The sequence below is a fragment of the Pongo pygmaeus genome, chromosome 13 (genome assembly GCF_028885625.2).
Source record: "Pongo pygmaeus isolate AG05252 chromosome 13, NHGRI_mPonPyg2-v2.0_pri, whole genome shotgun sequence".
Classification (NCBI taxonomy): Eukaryota; Metazoa; Chordata; class Mammalia; order Primates; family Hominidae; genus Pongo; species Pongo pygmaeus.
The window spans coordinates 79775999-79794079 of record NC_072386.2 but is presented as its reverse complement, the minus strand read 5'-3'; the positions used below and the strand labels follow the sequence as shown (position 1 = coordinate 79794079).

General features: G+C 41.0%; 1 pseudogene; it reads right to left on the bottom strand.

Moving 5' to 3' along the window:
• The window catches only part of LOC129044379 (histone-lysine N-methyltransferase SETMAR-like), a 65563-nt pseudogene that overhangs the window by 21953 nt on the left and 25529 nt on the right, over positions 1-18081 (bottom strand).

Sequence of the window (18081 nt, the reverse complement as noted above, 5' to 3'; positions counted from 1 at the left end):
TTCTGTGTACTTTAAATCCCCTCTAAAACACTAATAATACCTCATACAATGTAAATGCTATATGAAGTTGTCAGACTGTATTTTTAAAATTTTGTATTATTTTTTATTGTCGTGAGTTTATTTTTTATTTTTTTCAAACATTTCCAATCCATGGTTGGTTGAATCCATAGATTTGGAACCCATGGATATGAAGGGCCAACTGTATACATAAAATTCTAACAGGTCTTAACCCCCATGGGTGAAGTACCTGTGCTCTGTTCAGCGGCCACCTCCCTCCACTTATAGAACCCCCAGGATACATACACCTACAAGTGTGAGGCCAAGCAGCCCTATCTCACCATAGGAGGAGCTGTGGGTCCAGCAGAGGGCTCCTTTCCCTGCTGTCCCCCTTAGATCTGGACCTTTCTCTAGATATTCAAACATACTGGACAAATAGGGCAAGCAAGATCTCCTGCTACCAAGATGTACATGGTCCAGCACGTAGTCCAGATTTATGTGGCCTGTCGATGCACACACTAACCCTTGCTACTGTTAGCAGCAGCAAGAGCACTGACTCTTCCTTAAGCATGATATTCTGGAAAAATCTATGTGATGCCTGCTCTGATCTGGCCATGTGACAGTCTGGCAGTGTCCCCTGCATCTGTCCTGCATTCCCGGCTTTACTCTTGTCAGTGGGACATCTCGATCAGCCTGCAAGATAGCACTCCCATCACCCTACAAGGAAACCTCACCCTTATTTACATCACCCTCATTGCCCTACTTCTCTGCACCCATTTATGGCGGGGCAGGGAGGAACACCCAAAAGTGAGTCCTGCTGTCCTCACCATCCATTTCCTGTTTTCTCTCGACCAGACTTCCACCACGTTCTCACCTCCATCACCCACTAAGATTGCTGTGGTAGGTAATGTTGATGGCACAGTGTCAAATCCAGTGCTGGGCATGGTGAGTCACTGTTCTTCCCTGAGTGCTCCTTCCCAGGCCCTTTCCTGGAGGCTCCCTCGCCTCCATACATGTGTAGCCTCCTTGGAGACTGGTCTCTCGGCTGTCTGTGTGCCGCAGCCCTACCCTTTCTGTCCTCCTTTGTGCTGGCTTGTTTCCTGTCCCTACCCCTAGCCCCACCTGATGTTGACACTGCGTCAGCTCCATGAGGTCAGGCTCCTGACTTCATTCATTCCTGCACCCTGGGGCCCATCAGTAAGGAACATCAGGAATGAGAAAGGAGTTCTGACTGCAGATTGGTTTTGTTCACCTCTTGTTGGCTCAATCACATGTGTTTCATTCTGTGTTTCTTTAAAGCTTTTGTTTTGAGATTGTTTATACTCACAGAAGAGCTGCTGAATACACAGAGTTCCCGTGTCCCCTTTGGCTGCCCTGCCCTTGTGTTAGCATTTTACATTTGCCATCCTACTTCAACCTCACAACAACCAGACGGAGGAAAAGCCGTTGATACTGCCACTTCACAGACAAGAAAACGAAACACCCCGAGGCTTAGCAGCAGGCCTCAGTTCACACAATTGGTAAATAAAAGAGCTTAAGATAGGCACCTGGGCCATCAAGGACAGGAGCCTGTGCTATCAACCACAGTTCTACACTTTGTGTCAATTAGACAAGAAAAAGAATGAGAAACCAATAGTGGAAAAGAATAGAAAAATACAGTCATCTTTTGAAGACCAAATGATTGCATACCTTGAAAATAAAGGATAATCCCTGACAACTCATTACGTCTAGTAAGAGAGTTCAATATTTTCACCAGATGAAAGATCCACAAATAAAAATCAAGCTCTTCTCTGCACAGCAATAATCAAGCAGAAAATGTAAGGAAAAAATTCTATTTACAGTAGAAACAAAACCATAAAACACCAAAAAGAAATGTGCAAAACCTACTAGAAAAAAAATTTTTAAGGCAGAAAAAGGTTTCCTGATTATATGGAGATACACAAACATCTATCCTAGTGAAGAATCCATATTATAAAGATGCCAGTTCTCCTCCAACTAAATCTGTAAATTACAATCAAAATCTCAACATGATTTTCTGCAATATTTTATGAAAAGTTTAAACACAAAAAAGTTGAATTTCAGTGAGTACACATATACTGCCACGTAGACTCTGCTATTACCATTTAACCATATTTACTTTATCACAAACTCTCTCTTTACCCATCTCTCTATCCACCCATCAATTCATCATTTTAGTGCATATTAAAGTTGCAGGCATCAGTACACTTTACCCCTAAATGCTTCATATACATCCCATTAACTAGAGTCAATATTTGTTTACAGTTTTTAAGGGAAAATTTACATGCAGTCAAATGCACAAGTCCTAAGTGAACATTTCCTAAGACCTGAGATGGATATGCCTGGGTGACACAAATCGGTGTCACGTAGGAAACATTAACGTCACCAGAAAGCGCTCTCATGTGCCTGCCAGTCAATTCCCAAGCCGGCTTTGAGGCTACCACTTTTCTGATGTTTTCCCACCATGGTTATCTTTGCCTCCTCTAGAAGTTCATACAAATGGGATCTTACAGTCTGTGCTCTTTTGTGTTGGATTTCTTTCCCCTAACATAATTATTTTAAGATTCAGCCAAGCAGTTGCATGTATCCATACTTCAATCCTTTTTAATTCCTGTGTAAGACTCCACTGTATAAATCAACCAGTCTCATTATCCATTCAACTGCTGATGGATACCTGAGATATTTATCATCCAGGTTTTAAATGGAATTTGGCAAGCTAATTCTAAAGCACATATGGGAAGAAAAAAGTACAATGGCCAAGCAGAAATTTCTCTGAAGGGGATCTTCACAGACATGAAGCATATGAAAGCTATGAAAGCATATTATACAGCCATGATAATTAAAAGAGGGGATTTTGACATAGAAAAGGAAAATAAGGCCGGGCGCGGTGGCTGACGCCTGTAATTCCAGCAATTTGGGAGGCCGAGGCGGGTGGATCACGAGGTAAGGAGATCGAGACCATCCTGGCTAACACAGTGAAACCCCGTCTCTACTAAAAACACAAAAAATTAGCCAGGCGTGGTGGCGGGCGCCTGTAGTCCCAGCTACTCGGGAGGCAGAGCTTGCAGTGAGCCGAGATCACACCACTGCACTCCAGCCTGGGCAACAGGGTGAGACTCTTGTCTCAAAAAAAAAAAAAAAAAAAAGAAAGAAAGAAAAAAGAAAAGGAAAATAAATCAACTGAATAGAGTTTAAAAGCCCAGAAACAAACTAATGTATATAAATGTGCTTAAATAAAAGTGGGCATTTTAACAGCCCTCACTATGAATTACATTAAAATTTGAAAAAAAAAGAAAAGAAGAAGAAGAAAATATATAGAACATGGGAAAGGCTTTCCTAAGGAAAGTGTAAAACCCAGAAGCCATAAATGGAAAAACTGACTAATTTAACCACATAAAGTTTGAAACCATCTGCACAATGAAAAACAGAAAAATTAAAAAGATAAATGTTGGTTTCAAAAGAAAGCATTTATATCCATAGATATTTTCTAAACTCTGACTAATCAGTAAATATAAGATAACTCCTAGAAAACTGCAAAGGAAATGAACAAGTGTCACTGAAAGGGAGAAATACCAGTGGCCAATGTGTGTCTTTCAACGTTCAATCTCACTTATCCTCAATGAATTGCAAATCAAAGACCATCAACTGACAAAGAAAAAAATTTTTTTTTTTTTTGAGACAGAGTCTCACTCTGTTGCCCAGGCTGGAGTGCAATGGCATAATCTTGGCTCACCTCAACCTCCGCCTCCTGGGTTCAAGTAATTCTCATGCCTCAGCCTCCCGAGTAGCTGGGATTATAGGTGTGTACCACCACATCTGGCTAATTTTTGTATTTTTAGTAGAATTGGGGTTTCACCATGTTGGCCAGGCTGTTCTTGAACCTCTGACCTCATGTGATCCACCTGCCTTGGCCTACCAAAGTGTTGGGATTGCAGGCGTGAGCCACCCACACCCGACCAACAAAGAAAGTTTTTAAAGTTGAAAATAAACACTGTCGGCAAGAGTTTGAAGCACTGTCACATATTTTGTCTGTGGGAGTATAGATAAGTAAAGCCTGCACTGTCAATATGCATATCAGTGACCCACTGATACTTCTAGCTTTGTATATCTACAAAAATACTGAAACACAAACATTGTGGTATTGAAAACTTGAAAATAACTCAAATGTTCATCAAGAAGAAAATGGTTACGTAAAATATGATATACTCATATGATCTAATATTATTCAGCTCTTTAAAATAATAAGGAAGAGGCTACAGACTAACATGGAAAACAATCTCCAAGCTATATTTTTAAAAAGATAAGTATAAAACATTATGTACTATGTGATCTAATACATGTAAAAAATGATCCATATATATGCACATGTACAGGTTTATCAAGGCAGAAGAAAATACTTGAAGGCTTCATAGCCAGAACCATTTCCAAAAAGTGAATTTTTATTCTGTTTCCTTGTTTGTGGCTTGGATCTTTACAATAAGACTGTATTGCTTGTCTGTGGCTTCTTTGTTTTTTCATTTTTTAAGAGTAGGGGAAAGTTGAGGAAGGCCCATGATTTATCTTTCCTATGACTCTTTAATTTAATAATTTAAAATTATTCATACCATTTTTAAATACAGTCTTAGTCATCTCCATCGTCGTTGTCATCATTACCCAGGTTTGCAGTCATGGAGCACCCTCCGTGCATGGGACATGTTACATATGTCATGTCTGATGCCCATCACCATTCTGCAAAGGGGATATTGTTATCTCTTTTTTTTTTTTTTTAGATGGAGTCTTACTCTGTTGCCCAGGCTGGAGTGCAGTGGTGCAATCTTGGCTCACTGAAACCTCCACCTCCCGAGTTCAAGAGATTCTTCTGCCTCAGCCTCCTGAGTAGCTGGGATTACAGGTATGCACCACCACATCTGGCTAATTTTTGTATTTTTAGTAGAGATGGGGTTTCACCATGTTGGCCAGGCTGGTCTCAAACTCCTGGCCTCAAATGATCTGCCCACCTCGGCCTCCCAAAGTGCTGGGATTACAGGCATGAGCCACCTCATTTGTCCTTTTGATAGACAAATAATCTGGGACTCAGGGATGTTATACAACCACCAAAAGCAGAGCAGGGATGGAGCCATTGTTGGGCTCCTGCTTCTCTCTCCACCCCCTGGTGGCTTTCAGGAGACATATCATGAGTAGGACCATTTCAGAGGCCCTGCCCTCCCACGGGACACATTCAGGATGCTCCCACACCCCTGGCTGTCATTGCACCATGTCCACACTGGAGCTGACATCTGCAAGGGCATCCGGCTGGCCAGGCCTTCCCTTGATATACTCTGAAGTCAAGTTGGCCATAGGATGCCAGCAGGAACACCACCATCTTCATATACTTACATATACATGTATACACACACATATACATACATGTACAAACACACAGATACACTCACCTATATATACATGTTTTTACTAGAAACTCAACTTCTCTGGGCACCAAAAGCAATCATGCTGAATGGAATTGGACATAGGCAAAATTGTGAAGAATAATAAGGCCTCCTCATATTTTCCTCTCATTTCCCATTCAGCACATGGTGTTATTTGATGTAGGTTGAGCATCAAATCGCATCATGGGCAGGGAATGCAGGTATGGGAGGACCCCTGGATGGACTGGACCAGGTATTCCTCCAGCCCTCCCACCCCATTCTTCTGTGCAGGGTGCTTGCCAATGCACCACCCCTGGCATTTATAAAAGCAAACAGTGTGTTCTGGCTAGAATCCTCCCCTTCTCTGTTTAGCCACATGCTTCTCCCCTCCCTTGCTTTGCCTTCAGGAGTCAGTGCAGGCTGACCGCCTGTGCCCAGCTGCAGCATTCAGTCTGTCTAAGGTTCTAAGGCTGCCCGCACTTCCTCCCTCCTCCCAGCCTGTTGCTCTTCATGCCTTTTCCTGGGCTACCTCCCACCTCCACCCTCCCGAGGAAAACTACCTCCCTCCTTACACACTGATGACAGGTAGTGGCTTCAAGTTGTCCTCATCTTATAATATATATGTAATATATACTTGAAACTTTCTATAGCCAAACCCAGGAAATTCTGGTACGAATGGGTACCCATGAAATCCAGAAGAAGGGACTATTTGTGGGGAAGTGAGCCTTTTGGTCCCCAGTGCTATCCATTCTCTCTTTTGATATGTGTAATTGCTGTTTTAATGTCGTACAGTTAAAATGAGCATGCACAAAGTAAAATGTCATCAAAATCCTCCCATGAAGGGGCTCCCTGCATCTCACGGACTTAAAGGTGAAAATACACACTTACTCGTCTCCAAAGCCAGTTGTTAGGAATCTTTCTTAGAGATCCCATTTTCATAGGAATTCCAGAATCTCATTTATTTATAGCTGTCCTGCATCAGCAGTGAATACATTGAATACAACTGGAAGTGCAAATTCCTTCCTGGGTTTAAAATTTATACAGGTGTCTAGTAAATGGCTGTCAGAGAACTTCCTTGGGTTCCAATCATTAAGGGGTGCCAATGAATCATCCAAGATCAAGAAAGAGAGAAAACGCTACTGCTACACCTCCTTTTAGAAACACCAGGCACGGTGGCTTACGCCTGTAATCCCAGCACTTTGGGAGGCCGAGGCCAGTGGGTCACCTGAGGTCAGGAGCTCCAGACGAGCCAGGGCAACATGATGAAACCCCATTTCTACTAAAAATACAAAACTTAGCCAGGCATGGTGGTGCATGCCTGTAATCCCAGCTACTTGGGAAGCTGAGGCAGGATAATTGCTTCAACCCGGGAGGCAGAGATTGCAGTGAGCTGAGATCATGCCACTGCACTCCAGGCTGGGTGACAGAGCAAGACACCATCTCAAAAAAAAAAAAAGAACATGGGGCTTCATTTCGAAGGATGGTTCTTGTCAGCCATGTGAGTGTAGAGAGGAATGGAGAGTGAGGATGTAGAGCTCGTAGGTGCTCCGCACCTACCAGTGTGAGGCCAAGCAGCCCTGCTCTAGACCTCACAGTAGGAGGAGCTGTGGGTCCAGCAGAGGGCTCCTTTCCCTGCCGTCCCCGGGGATCTGAACCTTTCTCTAGATATTCATACATACTGGACAAATAGGGCAAGATCTTCTACTACCAAGATGTATGGGGTCCAACACATAGCCCAGATTTACATGGCCTGTTGATGCATACACTAACCCTTGCTGCTGTTAGCTCTCCTCCTTAATAGGTAAGAGCACTGATTTTTCCTTAAGTGTGCTATTCTGGAAAAATCTACGTGATGCCTGCTCTGGTCTGGCCATGTGACAGTCCTTCCAGAGGGACTTATATGTTCCTGTGGGTTCTGGGACTGGAAACACCTTATCTTGGGAGATGTCTCACACTTAAGTTGAGCAAATGATTTCCCTTCTCGGCTTTTTCACAGTGGATTCACAGGCACATGGTTTCTGTCTGAATGTGTAGAAAACAATTATCTCATCCCATCCACTCACTGTCCTGACTGTCAGAACCTGCCCTTACAAGTCCCAAATCCAGCTGTGTTTCTTGTTCAGTTACAAAAGGACGTAGAAGATGATCTATTTTAAACTGCCATGGGGAAAAGACAATGGGAATCAACAATTCAATTTTTCTTTAACTTTGTTAAGAGAAACTCATTTTTATCAAGCCATATTGGGAATATAAAAGTAGAAGCTAGAAGGGAAGCAGTATTGCCTATAATTTGTGTCTGGTCCTGAACCTATGCTTTCTTATTTCTTGCACCCATTTAACCCAGCACAAATCTTATGTATTTCCTACATCATTCATTGTTTTGTGCTTGAAAAAATATTTTTCTCTACATTCATCTTTCTCTGTGGGCTTCCTATTCCTTGACACTCTTTTTGACATCAGAGTCAACTTTCTCCTCAACCTGTCCAAATATTCTCTGACTTATTATTGAATGAATGCATTGGCACTCACCAAATTAGAGTAATTTCCAAGCTAATAATTACACTGGGCAGAGCCACAGACACACACAATCTCACACACACACACACACACACACACACACACACACGCACGTGTCTCCAGGCATCCCCTGCAGCCTTTGGCTTCACACATACCACATAATAATGCTGTTGGGAATGGGGAGGTTCCTCCGCTAGGTCCATCGAAGCACCAGATTAAAATATGGTGACCATTTTATTATTTTATCAGACCAGAAAGGAGAAGCCACAGCCCTTAAAATATAGGTGCACTTAAAGGAAAATTGAATGAATAATTTTAAGCTGAATACGAGTGTGGAAATCCAAGTTACGTAATAACTGCTGGCCTGATGTTCTCATGGCACAGTCTTGATTAATACTTTTTAGCCTACTGCTATATGTTTACTGAACCCCTCAGGACAACTTTAATTGGTTCTGAAACAGCCTGAATATGCCACATTATTCTAGAAGATGACAGGAACAGGTTGGGTGACCTGTGAAGCAGATTCGCAATCAAAATGAATGATTGTTTGTATTTTAAGCCTCTGAGTCTGGGTGTTTGTTATGCAGAAGTACTGAGGTCTGGGACATCCCTGTGACCTCCCCATCTTCCTATTCCAGCAGGGTATTTTCTGTCAGCCCAATCCTGTTTCTTCCTTAGGCCATCAGCCTCCACAAGATCACAGAGCACAGTGAGAGATGATCTATGTTATACACCCAAGAGGTCCAAAAATTTGGTTCCAGAACTTCCTACTAATGTAGAAAAGCATAAGGAATCTTGGCTCCATATAACCATCAATTTAATGCACACTTCAAAATAATTTCAAATGGCAATTTCAAAATAATATATACCAATATTTTTAATATATTACTATGATATATTATGTACTAATATATTAATAATTAATATAAATGATAACAACATTTAATATGGAAACTTCCCCTGAAGCTCATGATAGAAAATCATACTAGTCCTTGTCTCCTGGCAGGAAATAAGGAAATAAATGTAGAGTATCTAGATTGAATCTGAACCAAGTATAATATATCACGCAGCTGCTGGCATCTGATGCATATGTTGGCATAACATGAAGACATGATAGTCTTTCTCAAATGAATAATTATCTCTGGTTTAACAGGGCCTATTTCATCCAGTTAGCAGTCCTTATATGCAAAAGGATGAAGATACTGGACAGGACAAGCCCCCTGTGATGAGGGCTGCAGGAATGTCACAAAATCTTCTCCCTTACATGTGTGTGGACTTGCTGTGGGTGGCATGAATAACCATGGCGTGATAGTGATAAGTATATAAAATAAAGGGAAAATTCAATTGTCATTACTTGTTTTCTTCCCTCCTCTACCTGCAGAAACAGCACCACAGTTGCTTGGGAACATTTCCAGCAACTCTCCAGAACTGATGGAAGGAAGATCAAATACGAGGTAGTTGGCAGGCAATGACTAACTAGCTGTTGCAGTTAAGAAGAGGTATAAAACCCTTCTGGTTGGTAGGCCCACACTCTCCATAATGACCTGATCCTCTATGTGTTTATATAATGGGAAACCCAGGAAGAAAATGCTCTGTTCTCAACAACGTGTGTCTGAATTGTTACTCTTCAGTTTATTTCCATTATTTCCTAACTCTCAGAACGGGAGTATATCCCTGCTGCCAAAGAAATAACATTTCTCAAGGAACACTATAGTGGCCTGTATTTTCCAAAGATGACACCAACAATATGTTCCCAATCCACAGATTCTCCTGCAATGTGACGGTCAGACCCTTTGACCACTTTGTCCAATAGAACACAGCAGAGGGAATGCTGTTCCACTCGTGGTTGTCCTTAACAGGTCTGGGAACTTTCACTTCCTGCTTTGTGAAAGCCAAGCGCCATGAAAGGTATGGCGATCTGAAGACCACCAACCTGTGAGTAGTCCAGGTTCCACTGACAGGCCCTGAAGGATGAGGGTGTCACGTGGAGAGGGAAAAGCAAGGAGCAGCACCAAGTGACAGTCCTAGCCAGGTGGAGCAGAGAAGAACCATCCCAGACAAGCCCCTGAAATATTCCAGACACACAAAATCATGAGTTTTAAGCCATTACTGGCTTGTTGAGGTTCCTGTGACTCAGCAATAGATAACTAAAACAGGTTCCAGTGTTTATCCCAGTTTTGCCCAATCCCAATCTTCATTGAAGGATGCCATTGGACCATCAATTGGCCGCTGTGTCCTCTAAGGGAGCATGAAGACAGCAAGTTTGTGGTGTTTACTAAAGAAATACTCTATGTTTGACCCATTGCACTGGACACAGATGGCTGCCTTGAGAGTCAGGGCTCGTATGGTACATATGTCTTTATTTTATATGCAGGATGACCATATTTTCTGAACCACAGACCCAGGAATGTGGTTTGACAATTATAAATGCAATTAGGTGGCAAAAAGACTGAATATTTTAAATCAGCACTACCCTAGAAAATACGGAAATTATACTGGTTGTGCTTACTGTCTGTTGTGTTTTATAAATAAACCTTAGACAATTTATGTACCCTTCATGTTTCTACTCTTTTGCTAGTAATAAACTACTACATCCTTCACAGATTGTGGAAATTAAATGAGATAATTCACACGTAATCAGAAGACTATATGGCACATTATAGAAGTGCTCCATAAATATTATCTAATTACATTTTTATAGTTGCTATCTCTTTATGTCCCTTTCATATACCTTAAGTACAGTAAGTGTTCAATAAATAGTTGTTTATGGAAGTTAAGGTTGTTTGTTGGGATTATGGAGTCTATTAGTTGGCTATTGTTGTGTGACAAAGTACCATAAACTTAATGGCTTCAAACAACATCCATTCATTATCTCACAGTTCTGTAGGTCAGAAGTCCAAGTGGGCTCAACTGGGGTCTCTACTTAGGATCTTTCAGGGCTGAAATTTTGGCTGGGCTGGTCTCTAACCAAGGTTCTGAGGAAGAGTCTGCTTCCAAGCTTGTTCAAGTTGATGGGAGAATTCCATTTTTTGCTGTTGCTTGACTGACTTCTCCATTTCCTTGTTAGCTGTCAGTCAAGGGCCATTCTCAGCTCCTAAGGCCATTTGCATTCTTTGCTCCATGGCCTCCCCTATCTTCAAAGCCAGTAATCGTTCATCAAATACTTCTCATACTTGGAATCTCTCTGACTTCCTCTTCTTCTACCAATCAGATAAAACTCCTCTTTAAAAAAATAGATTTAGAAGGTACAAGTGCAGTATTGTTATATGTATGTGGATATATTGCATCATGGTGAAATCTGGACTTTTGTGTACACGTCACTCAAATAGTGAACATTGTAGCAAATAGGTAGTTTTTTAACCTTCACCCCATTCCCATCTCCTCATCTTTTGGAGTCTCTAACATCTACTATTCCACTTTATATGTCCATGCATACCCAGTGTGTAGCTCCCACTTACAAGTGAGAACATGCAGTATTTAACTTTCTGTTTCTGAGTTATTTCACTTATGATAATGATTCCAGGTCCATCTATGTAAAACTCTACATTTAAAGGGCTCATATGATTAGGTTAGGCCCACGCAGATTATGTTTTTATTTTAACATCAACTCATTAGTGACCTTAACCACACAGGCAAGATTTCTTTGCTACATCACTTAACCTAATCATAGATGCAGCACTGGGGGCAGAGATTATTAGGACCACCTAGAGTTCTGTCCACCAGAGTACAAACTCTGGCCCCATAATTCACTCTCACTTGCAGAAAACATTTACCTGCTCCCCAAGGTTTCCAACAGTCTCATCCCATTATCACACTAGATAAAGTCCAGAGTCTCACCAGCTCAAAAGCCCAAAACTCATTACCTACTTATCTGAATCAGGTGTAGATAAATCTTCTGAGTGTCACCCATTAAGTACAGCTCCAGGGGCACAATTTGTCTCCACCTACACACCTGTGAAATAAAAGACACAAGGTGTCTTTCTCCAATACTCCCAACACACAATGGTGGAAAGAATAACAGTTATAGAACTCAAGTCCAAAATTGGGGAAATGGAAGGTAAAAAGGAGTCATTTGTTTCAATCTGTTTTAAAACCCAGTTGGGCAAAATCCACCAGATCTCAAAGCCAGGTAACCTGTGTCTCTCAACTGCTCTGGGCTTTCATCTTCAACTTCTGGGGTCCTGCTTTAGCTCTTAGAGTCATGCTCCATTTTTCACAAAAGGTGACAGGTGTTTGCAGCTGGGGAATTTTATCAATCTGCTTTTGCCATTTTGTAATATTTATATTCCATTTAGTCCAGTTGGCATCTTTATTTTCTGCTAATGTGTTCTGCTAAAATATTTCCACTAATACAATGTTTTTTTCTAAAGTGTGTGGGCCTTGTGTGTATTTTCACTGTGTTTCTCTGCACTAGACAAAAGCTATACACACAAATCTTTCTCTAATAATCTCTTCTCTATCTTTGGCTTCTGCTTGGAGTGCTGAACACCAGTGTTTTTAAGCTTCCCAGAGGCTCTCTGGTTTGATTAGAAGATCTACATGGAACACTCTTAATCCCTTGGGAGAGTCATTATGTGGCTGAATACACTAGACCTCTGAGCTTTCCAGGGTTTCAGCAAAGAGCTGCACAAACACATATTCAGCCTTTGCTCTATGTCATAATTTTGGCATCCATCTCTGACTTCTAGGGGTATTTTTTGCCACCTGGAGAGGCTAAACTTTTGAAATTATCAAGTCGTTGTCCCTTCAATAAGTCTTCCTTCAATTTATCTCTCTTCTATTACATGTTAACATAAAAAGCAAGAAAAAACCAAGCAGCACCTTCAACACTTTGCCTGGAAATTTCCTTAGCTATATATTCCAGTTTATTACTTAAGAGTTCTGCTTTTTATGTAACAACTGGACACAATTTCACTAAACTTTCTGCAATTATATAATAAGGATCTCTTTTCTTCAGGTTTCCAATAGTGTGTTTCTCACTTCCTTCTTGGCCCACATCAGTAGTATCCTTAAAGTCCAGATTTCTACTAGCAATCTGTTTAAAGTGATTCAGCTTTTTCTATAATGCTCCTCACTTTTTTCTGAGACTTCACTGGCAGAGTCTTTAACACCCATATCTCAGTCAACCAATCAGACCATTAGAGTCCTTTCTAACCCATCATGTTAAAACACTGAGTCCATACTCTCAGTGAGCCTGTATCGGTAAATTCAGACTGATACAACTTTATATTCCTTCCACTTTGATGCCACACCCTTAAGATCCATTCCCACATATATTCCCCAGGTTTCTGTCACTATAAGCTAGAAACATCACATAGTTCTTTTGGTGTCCATCACACCTCTCTGTGGGTCACAACTTGTACTTCACCTTAGGGTCTACTGGGACTTGAGCCTCATGATAGGTCTCTAGGTCCTGAGGAGGATCAGCAGTGCCTACAGGGTCACTAGGTCAGAAAATCTCATCATAAGTCTTCAGCAAAGGGGGGATAACCTCAGGCAGGGGGAACAAACTGCTTCTACGGTTGTACTGGTGGTCCCCAAGACCACTCCCCACTTCAGTGATTAGCTAGGAGGACTCAGCATACAGTTGTACTCACTGTTATAATGTATTACCCCAAAAGGATAAAAAAGCAAAATCAGCAAAGAAAAAAGGTCAATAGGACAAAGTCTGGAGGAAACTAGGCACAGCTTCCTAGAGTCCTCTCCCTGCAGAGTCACACAGCCTGGACTAATTTCTCCAGCGTCTAGTTGTGACAACACCTGTGAAATGTCATCTACCAGAGAGGCAGACCAGGGTTTTTATTGAGGGCTGTTCACACAACCACTCTCTGCTTAGCACATACCAAAATTCCAGAGTTCCAGAAGGAAAATCAGTCTCAGCCTAGATCAAATTGTTTGCACAAACAGGTTAAACAGTGTGAGCAACCTTTGCCATTTAGGGAATAGGGAAACTCTCCCAAAATCCAAGTTCCCAGAAATCAGCCAAGGCTCAACCTTATAGGCAGACCTTTCTAAGGAGAGCATTCTCAGGCCTTGCTCTGTTAAAACTCTTTCCTACACAGCTGTCAATGAAGACATGGTAGAATTTAGGGGTTTGAGGCCCCCAGTTTCCTTGCATCTGTTCCTATGTCCCTACTCCAGTTTTCAAAATCCCACTTCTTCCCAGTCAGTGCTCTAAATTTCGCAAAAGACAAATTGTGAGTTAAGGAATTCAATTTGCTTTGTAATTCAGCCATGACAGAATCAGACTCTGGGTTTAATCATTTGCTACAACAATTGGGGGTGCTTCTGGCATTTGGTAGGAAGAAAATAGGGATGCTAGACATCCCACAAAATAACAAACTTCGCCTCATCTCATATGAATTTTGAATGCCCACTTAGATTTTCACATAGATGGAGCAACCTGCTTATAATCATCTGAGCCAATAATCTAACTCTTTACATGTAAATAGAAGGGATATTTTTACACGGGTTTAAAATTCATTGACTTTTCCAAGAATATATCCATTGTGTAAATTAAGAGAGATTGTTCTCTGTTTTGCTTGGAACTTTACCAAGAGTGGCTCATCACTTTAGAAAATCACGTTCCTGATGACAAAACTACTTGTGATGCTTGAGTCACAAAAACAACACTTGTATCATCAGTCTGCATTCATGACTTGGGCATTCAAAATGATTATCTGTGTGTGTGTGTGTGTTTGTGTGTGGGTGTGTGTGTATTTATTTCAAAATGTCAAATATAGAAACAAATTTTTAGTTGAATATTGGTTTCCTTTTTTCAAATTAAACCTTTTTATTTTAAGTAGGTACAATAATCTATTAATAGTTATCTCTTTGTCTCTTAGTGATATACTGTCTCTTCTCTTTTTTTTGTTATACTGTAAGTTCTGGGGTACATGTGCAGAACGTGCAAGTTTGTTATATAGGTATACATGTGCCATGGTGGTTTGCTGCATCCATCAACCCGTCATCTACATTAGGTATTTCTCCTAATGCTATCCTTCCCCCAGCCCCCCATTCCCTGACAGGCCCCGTTGTGTGATGCCCGCACCCCACCCCACCATATCCATGTGTTCTCATTGTTCAACTCTCACTTATGAGTGAGAACATGCAGTGTTTGGTTTTCTGTTCTTGCGTTAGTTTGCTGAGAATGATGGTTTCCAGTTTCATCCATGTCCCTACAAAGTATATGAACTAATCCTTTTTTATGGATACATAGTATTCCAGGGTGTATATGTGCCACATTTTCTTTATCCAGTCTATCACTGATGGGCATTTGGGTTGGTTCCAAGTCTTTGCTATTGTGAACAGTGCCGCAATAAACATACATGTGCATGTGTCTTTATAGTACAATGATTTATAATCCTTTGGGTATATACCCAGTAATGGGATTGCTAGGTCAACTGGTATTTCTAGTTCTAGATCCTTGAGGAATCGCCACACTGTGTTCCACAATGGTTGAACTAATTTACACTCCCACCAACAGTGTAAAAGCATTCCTATTTCTCCACATCCTCTCCAGCATCCGTTGTTTCCTGACTTTTTAGTAATTGCCATTCTAACCGGCATGAGATGGTATCTCATTGTGGTTTTGATTTGCATTTCTCTAATGACCAGCGATGATGAGCTTTTTGTCATGTTTGTTGGCCGCATAAATGTCTTCTTTTGAGAAGTGTCTGTGTATATCCTTTGCCCACTTTTTGATGGGGTTGTTTGTTTTTTTCTTGTCAATTTGTTTAAGTTCTTTGTAGATTCTGGATATTAGCCCTTTGTCAGATGAGTAGATTGCAAAAATTTTCTCCCATTCTGTAGGTTGCCTATTCACTCTGATGACAGTTTCTTTTACTGTGCAGAAGCTCTGTAGTTTAATTAGATCCTATTTGTCAATTTTGGCTTTTGTTGCCATTGCTTTTGGTGTTTTAGTCATGAAGTCTTTGCCCATGCCTATGTCCTGAATGGTATTGCCTAGATTTTCTTCTAGGGTTTTTATGGTTTTAGGTCTAACATTTAAGTCTTTAATCCATCTTGAGTTAATTTTTGTATAAGATATAAGGAAGGGATCCAGTTTCAGCTTTCTGCATATGACTAGTCAATTTTCCTAACATCATTTATTAAATAGGGAATCCTTTCACCTTTGCTGGTTTTTCTCAGGTTTCTCAAAGATCAGATGGTTGTAGATGTGTGGTGTTATTTCTGAGATCTCTTTTCTGTTCCATTGGTCTATACATCTGTTTTGGTACCAGTACCATGCTGTTTTGGTTACTGTAGCCTTATAGTATAGTTTGAAGTCAGGTAGTGTGATGCCTCCAGCTTTGTTCCTTTTGCTTAGTATTGTCTTGGTTATGCTGGCTCTTTTTTGGTTCCATATAAAATTTAAAGTAGTTTTTCCAATTCTGTGAAAAAAGTCAATGGTAGCTTGATGAGGATAGCATTGAATCTATAAATTACTTTGGACAGTATGGCCATTTTCACAATATTGATTCTTCCTATCCATGAGCATGGAATGTTTTTACATTTGTTTGTGTCCTCTCTTATTTCGTTGAGCAGTGGTTTGTAGTTCTCCTTGAAGAGGTCCTTCACATCCTTTTAAGTTGGTTTCCTAGGTATTTTATTCTCTTTGTAGCAATTATGAATGGGAGTTTACTGATGATTTGGCTCTCTGTTTGTTTGTTATTGGTGTATAGGAATGCTTGTGATTTTTGCGCATTGATTTTGTATCCTGAGAATTTCCTGAAGTTGCTTATCAGCTTAAGGAGATTTGGGGTTGAGACGATGGGGTTTTCTAAATATACAATCATATCATCTGCAAACAGGGACAATTTGACTTCCTTTTTTCCTAACTGAATACCCTTTACTTCTTTCTCTTGCCTGATTGCCCTGCCCAGAACTTCCAGTACTATGTTGAATAGGAATGGTGAGAAAGGGCATCCTTGCCCTGTGCCAGTTTTCAAAAGGAATGCTTCCAGTTTTTGCCCATTCAGTATGATATTGGCTGTGGGTTTGTCATAAATAGCTCTTATTATTTTGAGATATGTTCCATCAATACCTAGTTTATCTAGAGTTTTTAGTGAAGGGCTGTTGAATTTTGTCAAAGGCCTTTTCTTCATCTATTGAGATAATCATGTGGGTTTTGTCATTGGTTCTGTTTATGTGATGGATTATGTTTATTGATTTGCATATGTTGAACCAGCCTTGCATCCCAGGGATGAAGCCAACTTGATCATGGTGGATTAACTTTTCAGTGTGCTGCTGGATTTGGTTTGCCAGTATTTTATTGAGGATTTTTGCATCGATGTTCATCAGGGATATTGGCCTGAAATTTTCTTCTATTACAACACATGTTGTGAAGAATTTGTTCATATGCTGCTTCATTTATGTATTTCCATGCACAAAGAACCCTGAAAATAGTAGCTCAAAAAGACAAAACTGTGCATTGTGCCTCATGGTTCTGTAAGTTGACTGGAATCAGCAGGATGGTTTTTCTGACCCACATAGTGTCACTTGCAGTCATCTGGAGGCTGGCTGGGCTGGGACATTTAAGATGGGGCACACAGCACTTGCCAACCACGTCAGCTAGTAGCTTCACTTTGCTCCAGACTGGAGTAGCTCAGTTTCCCTCCAAATGGCCTCTCCATGGTGCTTGGGCTTCTCCCCTCATTATGTGGGAGTTCAAAGAGACAACATTCCCAGTGTGGAATAGCTTAGCCTCAGAAGTTACAGAGCGTCACTTCCACTGCATTCTATGGCTCAAAGCAAATCCCAGGTCCAGCCCAGATCCAACGGGAAGGGAAAGAGGCTCCATTTTTCGAAGTGGGCGTGGCAAGGAATTTACAGCCATCTTTAACCATCACAATACATAACACATAAACTGGAGAATCTAATCACCAAATGAAAAACAAAACAAACCAACAAAAACAGAAAAACAGAAAAGCCCAGCCATTTTCCATGAGGTGGGTTAGTTTCGTGCTGCTGCAACAGCAGGTGGTGTGCATGAGAAATGCCACTGGCTCAAAGCAGTCTCCTGCTGAGGTGCACCCGCCTGCTACCAAGCTGGCCCATGGTGAGCCCTGCAAGTGCACAGAGCTGGTCTCCTGAGTGTTAGACGTTCTTGATAGAAGTATCCACTACAGAGTCTCAAACATAA